Here is a 12,204-nt window from a genome sequence, read left to right on the forward strand (position 1 = left end):
ACGTGCACACACATACACACACCATCCTACCATAGATAAAACACACACATACTCATATACACATGTCAGACAGAGAGACACACACGCACTCCCACACTCACACAAAACGCTCCCACGCACACACACAGATGCAGACATACACACACATACGCACACTTACGTACACACCCTCACACATGCATACGGTTGCTCGTACACGCACACACCACAAGGACGATTAAAACAACACATACATACTCAGACAAAGAGATATACGCACACTCTCACGTACACACACCTAACATGCCCACCGACACAAAAAAACACACAAACACACACTCATATATACATTCCACAATAAACTCTGGGACCAATAAAAACGGCACGCACACACACAGACACACAGACACAAACACACATATATACACACACATAGAGATGTGCACAAAACCAGTCCCAAAAACCAGGGAACGATGACAGACTAGCTCACAGACCAACCAAAAATAAAAATGAAATAAAAAAATCCCTTTTAACTCTTCCTTCCTCCCACCCCAGCTAACCAGTCATAACATTCCCTCAGTACACACAAGAGAGAAAAAAGCCAGGTCAGTTCCTCCTCAACTTTTTTTGCGATTATCAAAGAATATGTATATGTATGTTTCCATAAATGTATTTTCATACTTACGCTGTTTTAAACATTTTCATCTTATTATCAGAGAACGTGTGATAATCAGTATGTAACACTACAAAGTTCATACAAAGCTTTATACTTTAAATATATTCCTCTTATTATCATCAAAGAGTGTATACATGCATTTTAATACTCAAACTGTTTTTTAACATTTTTTTATTATTCTCAAAGACTTTTGATAATCTTTTTCTAAAAAAGTGAAACCGGTTAAGTAAATAAATATCTTTAAAATAAGTGCATTTTCAAACCTTCTTTCATATATATATATATATATATATATATATATATATATATATATATATATATATATATATATAGACATACATATACATATATATATATATATATATATATATATATACGTACATATACATATATATATGCATACATACATACATATATATATATATATATATATATATATATATATATATATGTATATATATATATATATATATATATATATATATATATATATATATATATATATATATATATATATATATATATATATATATATATATATATATATAATATTATTAGGGACAAAATCCAAAATTACAGGTAAAAAACTCAATTAAAATCAATTTATATATATATATATAATAAGTATTTCATATTAATTCATTTGGTACTTATTGTTGGTTGAGATATATATCTAATTATTGTTCTACTTACGATCTGACGAGTAGCTATATTTTTGAATAGAACTTATTTTCGATAATTTCAATTGATTTTAATCGATCTAATTTTCTTTTATATTTGAAAATTGGTTATGAAACACGTGTAATCTTTTTATTATATTTATCTTATGATATTTACTTTACTTTATATTATACTCATTTATTGTGCTTTTAATTATTAATTTTTCTATATGTGATAGTGGATTTTCATCGATGAGTTCTTGAAAATTGGTTATTTTCCCTAAAACTATATATATATATATATATATATATATATATATATATATATATATATATATATATATATATATATAATTAGACTTTCGGAGAGGTAGTATGCCGGTAATAGACATACGCACTGGTTCAGTCGTATATTATTATCGGTATAATGCCTCTCCCAAGGTTTAATTGTATTTCTTTCAACACACGTATCCACATCAAGAATCTTGCACACGAAATACACATACCAAATATATATATAGACGTTTTTTTTTCTTCACTGAACAAGATATCAATTGAGGAGTTATCGGTGATTGGCAACACGATTTAGCACAAATGGATGAGAAGTGTTGTAGCATTAAATTTTTGGAATCGGAATCTTTCTCTCTGTATTACATAATTTTTTTCTGTCTGATGGAATGTCTTCGTTTGAAGACAAGATGTATTGGAGTACGTGATTCGCCCCTTTCATGACTATGATGTCTAGTTTAAGGAGTTACGTTTAAATCATTTACTAAACTTAGGGCGTAATAGTAGGTGTGTGCTGTCAACTTGTTCGCTTTGCGTATTAAGTAAAAGATTTTGAAAATTAAAGGTGACTATTTACTTCCTGCTTGTCTGTATGTATACACACACACACACACACACACAGATATATATATATATAAATATATATATATATATATATACAAGTAGATATATACATTTTTGTGCAAGAGCGTACGTGTACCTCTGTTTATATATGCACAGAATTTTCATTATTATTAAAGATACAGATTTTCAATTGGGTCTATTTTATTCGAGAATTTTCCTTCACTAACATGGTGTAGCTGTTGTATCTACATTACATTAAGCGTTTATAGTTTGTTTGTGTTAGAGTTGATCGATTTATTAAATTATTTTCACCGAAAATGTGTTGTTTATAAACGTAGTGTGTTAGTGTTTTATTTATGCTTATATAAATCTGAGTTCGCGCGCATGTGTATGTGTGTCTGGTTATAAGTATATTTATGTAAATGACCGTGTGTGCGCGTGTGTGCGTCTATGTTTGTGAGCGTGTTTGTGTGTGAATGTCTGTGTGTATATATTTGTGTGTGTAATGGGATTATATGAAAGTATGGTTGTAGAATTTCTGAATGCATGTCAATCCGTGTATGTCCATCAGAGGCCAATGATGCCAGCTGTTATTAAGTCACATGTTCTTTATCGATCAAATGCAAAGTAGTAAATCTAATTCGATTACGAAGGAAAAATCGATATTACACACTTCGGTGTCAGAAATCATGCTAGGTAGCTATTGAAAATGTTATTGGTATATCGTAAATTAGTGTTGCAAGTGGTTGTTAACTTCTTTTGCCTAATAAACTGTTCACTGCATAAAAGGAACGCACATCATTCAGCACCTAGTGGATAGCATTGTAAATCCTAAAAGCAGAGCTTACCATCCTTAGTTTTATCATTTTCACTCATTGAAATAACTATGTGAATCCGCCTTGTTATTGGATTTTGTCTTAGGCAATCGATTGATTTCCTGCTACAAGCGTAGCCATCCACTCCACAAATAATATTGATATTACTGACTACTGCTAACTATACTGATAATAGTAACAGCAAAATGATTTACAGCGATAGCATCATCAACAACAACAATAACAACAGCAATAACTAAAGTGAAGTAGTAATAAAAACAGGAATATTACAAATATTTCAACGTAATTTTATAATTTATTTAAATAATTTTCCATGAAGTTTGGAGTGGAGAGAAGTCTCTAAAGATATGTATATTCTTGCAGTAAAAAAAAACTAAGGATTCCTTGGCTGTCGCTGGTAGCAGGGGTAGTAGTGGTAGTAGTGGTGATGATGATGATGATGATGATGATGATGATGATGATGATGAGGAGGAGGAGGAGGAGGAGGAGGAGGAGGAGGTTGCTTATGAAGACGATGACGACAACGACGGTGAGAGTGGCAGGCATGAATGGATGATGACGACCACTAAGAAGACGACGACGGTGATGATGATGATGATGATATTGATGAGGATGGTGGTGTCGTGGTGGTGACGAAGACGACGACTTGTTAATAATAAAAAAGCTGAGGATAATAACGATGCGGGAAATTATGATGATTGGGATGTGGAGAGAGGTGTGATAAAACGAGTGAATATGATGAATATGATTATGATCTAAGCGTTAAAATTAATAACATTAATTCTAACGATAACTGCCATACTAATAACTAATAATTTCTTCTTTAACAGAAGACAAATATCTGTAACGAACTGATGCAGTCTATTGAATTGACCTCATATATTACTCGAATATTATTTTATCGATCGCAACAGAATGAATAGAAAAATCAATATTTGATTGGTGTGAAATCTGTATCGACGGTGACAAATATGCTTATAATAATTAACTTATTCTGGTTCAATTTGAAAGGAATATAAAACTACAAGCAATAAAATTAACATGAGACAAGGAAGCCTCTGTTGTACATGGATGGAACCTTTAAGGCTAGAAAGAGCAATCTGTATATTCTCTCCTATATCAGACAATAAACTATATTGGGAAATGTAATCGAAAATGCGAAGTGATACTGAAAAGATCCTGGCTTAAAAGGTATCGCGAAAGGCCTGGTTGGAAGCACAACCTCTCGAGACCTTTTCCAAGTCTTCGACAACCAAAACGACCGGTGAGGCAAGTGTGTGAATCTGAAAGGGGAATATGTTGAATGACATCATTACTAAATGATCTGCCTGTATTTTCTTTCACCGACAGGGAGGAACTTTTCCGCATCCCCTCATATATGAATTCTAGCATATCCAGGACTAGAATGCCATACGATTTTCTTTCATGGTTTGACAGTAAAATACAAATAGTTTTAAGTTGGTATAAAAGCAGTTTTAATTCTTTGGGAACATCCTAGATGACTTTGTGCAGCTACCCCTAGCGTTATTCTGTTCTAACATCCAATATGGAACTTCCAAAGTATTCTACTAAAGGCGGTTGGTGATATAGGCCTCTCTGTTGAGTCTAAATCCGTGTGAGAAGATGAATGTTAATTACTAGTGATCACTCCAAACAACATGATGTTGAATGGATGTTTGATTTTCATCACATTTGGTGCATGTCATGCTATTGCACAATCCTCAGACTGACATCCAGGGACTCTGAAATGTTGGTACTAGAACTTTCGGCACGAATGCCATATGCCAAGCAGTGCAGCACATGCCTCCACATTTCTGGCAGAGTGAACTGCGAGAATGCGCATGCACGAAATTACATATTTAAAATAGGGACAATTTACCCATCGCATTGTATGTATGTATGTATGTATATATAAATATATACGTGTATATATATATATATATATATATATATATATATATATATATATATATATATATATATATATATATATATATGTACATATATGTACATATATATATATATATATGTATATATATATATATATATATATATATACATATATATATATATATATATATATATATATATATATATATATATATATATATATATATATATATATACATATATGTACATATGTGTACATATATGTACATATATATATATATATACATATATATATATATATATATACACATATACATATATATTCACACATATATATATATATATATATATATATATATATATATATATATATATATATATATATATATATATATATATATATATAGATAGATAGATAGATAGATAGATAGATAGATAGATAGATAGATAGATAGATAGATAGATTGAAAATAGAAACGTGATCAATCATTGTTTTGAAACAATTTGCACATTTTCTAAGGAATAGTTCCCAAATTTATGCCTCTGCGTAAGTAATTTAATTAGGAAGTAAATTAGCAGAAGTCATGAACACCTGGTGTCGCATTGCGTAATAATAATTCTAACAACGGTAAATTATCAGTTGAAAGAAACAGCAGCGAATTTCCTTGAAATACATACATACATACATTTCATTCAAAGTGAATAGAAAATCTAGAGCACCTCATATTCGTCATTAGAAATTATATATGTGTATGCGTGCGCGTGTTCTAAGCTAACTACAAGTCAATTATCATAGTAGATATCAAGATAAAAGTTTTCTCATCTTATCGTTACTTATTAATTAATTAAAACGTATAAAGTAATTCCATTTAGTACTATCACAGCTACACAGTATCATCCCAATGATACATATTTTGAAGAGTAATTTTGCCGAATTCTAAAACATTAATTGTCGGTTCTTTAATTTATCGATTCTAAGATTGTGGATATTAATTTCATATAAAAGAAAATTCAAAGAGAAAGAGAAACAGTCTGAAGGAAGTATGAGATTTACGTGCTTCTAACGATTACTCGCATACATATTATCTGTGGTTGGTATGTTAGTAAATTTGAAATATTAGCGACTGCATAGATGAAAATGTTCTATATCAAAATGGATATGCGCAGTTTTCTTAAGGTGCAACAAAGACATTTTGTAAAAGCGATTTTCGATTTCCTAATATCAATATATTAGAAAACCGGAAAACGGTTGAATTAAATATTTTCTTTTTAGTCGTGTATGTATATTATATTTTTTTTATATTTCTAAGGATCCATAAATGATTTTATATTGAAATTATTATTATTTTTATTAATTGTCACAATCAACATAATAATAGAATCAGATTAGGAAGGGGAATAATGATAAAAAAATCCAATATGGAGATGCTTTTAACCTTAAGTGTTAAGATACTACAGAGTTTCACTGTGAAAAAAGAATAAAGCTGTAAAAATGAAAGAAAAACTAAATGGAATTTCAAATGGTGGAACTGAAAACTACAATAACTCTTCGATTAGAAAGTAATGGCCGAATAGAAGGCTACGTGAAATTATATAAATTATGTTTCACACCATGAAAAGTGGTTGCATGCGAAATATTTCTTGCTCTAATATTTACCCTTTTCCTTGTAGATTAATAGATATTTTTTTCTTCATTTGACAGCTTTCATTCTTCTTCAAGTTCAGTCGAGGAAATTTCGATTTAGCAAGGCAACACTTAAAAGTGTATCGAGTGTTTAAGACTTGAGTTAATGTCGGCAAGATATTGAGAATAGACTAAATGGTTCTTCATAAATAGATTACTTCTAATATTATATATGTAGAAACACACGTTATATATGTGTGAAAATCTATATGTGCTTATACGTTATAAAGTAAAAGCGTAATCCCATACGAAGTTGCACATTGGTTGACATATGTGTGTATGTGTGCGTGCGTGTATGAATCGATGTATGTGTGTGTGTGTATGTGTATGTATATGTGCCTTTGTGATTGTAAAGACAAGTAGTTTTCCATTTTTAAGGGTATTTTCTTTCCTGAGACGCGTTGTGCGGGAACGTGATTTTGTAATTGTTCAAATTGTCTCTCTGATTGACAGGTTGTCTTAAAATCCCTACTTAGCCGAAACAATCCCATTAAGTTGACAGGTATCCTTCAGCGAAAAGAATTGCTAATGAGATAACTCGTGCGATTTTTAATAATTATTTTAAAACGACAGGCTTACTCAATATGTATTACACATTAGTTTCCAATCACCCAAAATTTAGTGATTTTTTTGCTTTTATATTCCTTGCTAAAATGTTATTTCTATGTTTATTTATGATAATTATCTAATGATGTTGTTGTTATTGCTGCAGTTGCTGTTGTTATTATTGCTACGAAAAAACTACATAAACATTACAAAAATTAATTTTATTTATTTTCAAATTGTTGTTAATGAAGTTAGTGTATTTGTTTACTAAATACAGATGACAGAATCAATAATGCATCAAAGAATATGCTTTGCAGTGATGGCTTTTACCATCTAATGTTTCAGTTCAAATTTTAGTTCAATTTCAACTTTCATCAATCTGCGTTCGATAACATAAATGCTAACATACTAATATTGATCCAATTGATTATAATCATTCCTATTAAATCTAATAGGTTTTGATCAAGAACCAATTACCATTGGAAATAAAGTAGGAAGCTTGAATTATTATGATAATATATGTTTCCTAAAACAATTGTTCCAGCAGCATCTGCGAGCGTCAACGTAATTGTTTTACAAATGTTCGTGCTGATTTCAGTTCCCAATCCAATCAATTCATTTAATAAATAAATTACTAGGGTTCACGAGAAAGGCACCATCCACACGTCATACGCTATTCTTCCTTAATTATCATGTACTGGATTTTATTTAATGCTCTCATTATATGCGAAGTATTTAGCTTTAGCAATATGTCAATGCCAGATGCATTGCTAGTCTTCCTTGTATACTTTATTATAAGTCATTGTCTAAAGGAATCATTTTATCTTTGAAGCTTTATAGAAAACGAACACCGTATTTGGAATAAGATAGACCGCTAAAACATCCTGAGTTTTTTGCTTACTTTGTAGAAAGTATCTATGACGTACAAAATACATGTTGCTACAACAAAGGTCAGGTCATGTTAATACATATCTTTAACAGATGCTTTCAATATGCAAATACAGATGTGAAACAAATATTAGTAAATCACTCCCATCATAACTAACCTTGGGCAAATGAATAATTGCACAAGTATGCGTGTTCTGTATATAGGCATCTAACTTGAATAAGAATGGCTTGATCAATAGTAACAATTACTGAGTGATCAGTAATGATCGAATGCGCCACTTAAAACGTATATAGTAATATTTTGTAGTACATGTCTGATATTTTACAGTGACTTTCGAATAAATGTATTCGTAACTATGATTAGGATATTTGTGAACTACCATGTTTTTGTGTTCTAATGTAAATTCAATGTCTTTGTCTTGGTGTTTTTGTTTGTTGTGATAAGATAACTGAAGTAAAAGGAAATAAAATGCTAACGAAGCAGTACAGTTACTAGAGAGAGTGATATATAATGATGCAGAAAAACTAACAAGATATGCTATACATTTTTCATACTATTGTTCTATATGTCAAATCATAAGATTATTTAACAACGTATGGACCAGTATGAAACAAAATATTTACGTTAACAAAATGAAAACATAAGAACGTTTACCACGAAATCATTCAGAATATACCTAACCTACTCAATGATATTTACAATGAGGTCAGCGTAAATTTATCCACAAGAAAACATAACGAAGAGTATCTATGTACATCGACAAAACATAAGAACGATAGTTACCGTCATCGAAATGAATTTTGGAACCTAATAATATTCAAACTTGTTTCAACAATGCACAATTAAGGCGTTATAGAATCAAAGTAAAATGCCATTCATGCACATGTACAAAGAAATGTAAAAGAAACAGAGTAATTCAAATAATCCATATCACTAAACAATATTAGGTTTCACAACATCGTATGGGCCATCAATCTACGCTATTAGTAAACCACTTGTGACAGATGTTTTTAATATTCCAAATATTTCGGGATCTACAACACCCTGCGAAGAAATTCATATGAAACATGGTGTTCATTTCAGTTCTGATGATTTATTCAATTTACGGAATGATGGACTTTTCATATCATGAATTGTTACTCATCAAACATCTGTTAAATTCCAGTTACAAAAACACTAACGCTGTTCTGCAAGTTAGATGTATACATGCAGTCGTTTATCTGGTTATAATTATTATAGTGAAGTTTGCATCGATGAAATTCCGACTCGAACAACGTTGGGCAGTGTCACGGTTCAATTAAATCGTGATAAATAACATATAACCAGCATGAATATGATATTTTACATAATTTCACTTCCATTCGTAGTCTCTGTTTACCATCAGATTGAATTCATGATGACATAGCTTTGAAGTGCATCTCAATATTTTAAGTAAACAACCGCACAGGTACACGGCATAATTCACTGTTCAATTTTGAAATATCACATTACTAATGAATTCTTTAATTAAATCGCCTATCATTTTCCAGCGAAAACACGAAACAGAAAACATTGAAGAAAAATATTCTAATGGATATTCAGTAAGCGGGATCTTCCCACATTCCATCAGAAGTGACATTGTTAAACGTTTAGCTAACGGAATTATCTGAAATTAAATTCCAACAATTCGCGCCATTATGCCAATCATGGTAATTACCCACTTGGTTTTAATTGGTTTACGAAATTTGTTGAATACTCGCTTAAAGTACAAATGTGTAATACCTACAGAGACAAAAATTTACCACCATTTGCTGAGTGAGCATAATTACATTTTTAAGAAGTGATTGTAACAGTAAAAATGAATAACACTTGACAAACTGTGTGATGATAAATGATAGAGCGGCGTGAAATCACTGATAATCTTTCTAAAATATTTATAGATAAATTGCGATTCGTGTAGTAAAATTTGTTTAGGTAGGAACAAAACGAAATAAAGCATAAACAATTATACTAATCGTTGATATCGAGCCAACTTAATTTATAGTGGTTAGTTTATTGCTTCATTTCATTTCAATTCGCCTTCATTTCAAAGACTTTTTTTAGCATTACTGATAATAAATATGACTTGTATGTGAAATTGGAGTTTTAACATAAAATTTTGCTCTGCAACACAACCGCGTCTTTATGATTCGAAACTTGAATTCAACATCTTTTCATGAATTCACTTCTAGTTATGGTTGATTTTTACATTTTACAAAACGCATAAACTATATAACATAAGCATATAAGCCTATAACAGATTTCTATCTCTCTCTATATATATGTATGAAGAATTGTGATCTTTCTAATTACGCGCATATATATATATATATATATATATATATATATATATATATATATATACACATATATATGTGTGTGTGTATGTGTGTGTGTGTGTGTGTGTTTGTGTGTGTGTGTGTGTGTGTGTGTGTGTGTGTGTGTGTGTGTGTGTGTGTGTGTGTAACTCTCTGTCTTTGTAACTACACGTGGACTGTTGGCGATGTTTTCTTCCTTCCTTTTCGTTTGGCTTTCCTATTTCTGCTCTTTCCGAAGAAAAGCTATGTTCGAAACCTAAAACGACCACTCTTTCCTTCCTTGAGCATCTTATTAATACTTTGCATGCGCTATGTCCTCTCGTTGTTGTCTTTCTTCTCCGTTTTTAATCAACTACATATATATATATATATATATATATATATATATATATATATATATATATATATAGCAATACGAATATGGAGGGGATCAAGAGGTGGTATTTTATCAACTTTTATACATTATATTATGTCTATGTATTTATTTATAAAAAAAAATCAATTATAACAATGTACATACGTGTATATTATGTTTTACATATATAATATAAAAAATATAGAATATGGAAATACCAGTAATTATTAAAATATATAACGTAGAACATAAAAAGCTAAATATGTAAGTACGTCGGTCTAGTATCCAAAGCATTTCGATTCAGGTCAATCTACTATGCCTTCTCTTTTGAGCAGCTTCTGCAATCAAGAGGCACTATGTGTATACTATATAAATACACTTACACAGAGAGAGAGACACACACGCACACACACACACATACTCACACACACACACACATACATACATACATACATACATATATATATATATATATATATATATATATATATATATATATATATATATATATATATATATATACCTTTCCACGAGGATTGCGAATGGTTAATTTAGGGGCAAATACAAAGCGGTAATCTTTGTCAAGAGCCTAAAAAATTCAAGACCTCAAAGACACGAAAGGCAACGACATTCAACTAAGGCTTTGATCATATAAAGCGAAAACTAGAAAATTCAAGAAATATTAATTTAAGCCAGGAAGTATTTTGAAAATCATCAGATGTAAGGCAACCCTTTACTGAAAAACACCTGTCCGAAAATTTACGATGCAATCACCGTCGTCGAAAATTATATGACGCAGAGTCTGATGCTGAAGTTTATTGCGATTGTGTCATTACATCCTTTTAAGGATATTATTTTATCTAAATTATCTCCATTCTTGCGAACGTATTCCATTTAACTGTTCTGAATCAGAAAGTTATTTCATTATTCAATACATATTTCATGGGAAACACTTCTCTAAAGTTCATGCAACATATAGTCAGAACAAAGAAAATAATTATTTCTACTCTAGGCACAAGGCCTTGAGAATCTGGAAGTACAGGTGCTAGTCGATTACATCGACCCTCAGTACTTAACTGGTACTTATTTCAGTAACTCCGAAACGATGAAATGCAAAGCTGACCTGTATATCGCATTAGGTCCTATGACATTTACATAACTTTTATATAGTCTTAGATATAGTTCTATGATTTATCAAGATTTAACAAGTTTACAACGGACGCCATACGGAGATATTATTATGCATGAATAATTAAATCACTCGCCTATTCCGCAACGTAGGCACACAGATATTGTCGCTATCTATAACTATTCATGGCAAACGAAAATACGTTATGACTTGGAGAAAATAATACTATTTTAATCAGGACAATAATAATGGACATATAGGTTTAAATGTAAAGTAATAGATAATCCCTCTAAAGTTAATCAGAATTGTAATAAACCGAAAACTACAGTAATAGTCTATGTACAGAAGAAACAGAGTTCAAACACTATATTCC

The sequence above is a fragment of the Octopus bimaculoides genome, chromosome 5 (genome assembly GCF_046866305.1).
Source record: "Octopus bimaculoides isolate indiv1 chromosome 5, ASM4686630v1, whole genome shotgun sequence".
Classification (NCBI taxonomy): Eukaryota; Metazoa; Mollusca; class Cephalopoda; order Octopoda; family Octopodidae; genus Octopus; species Octopus bimaculoides.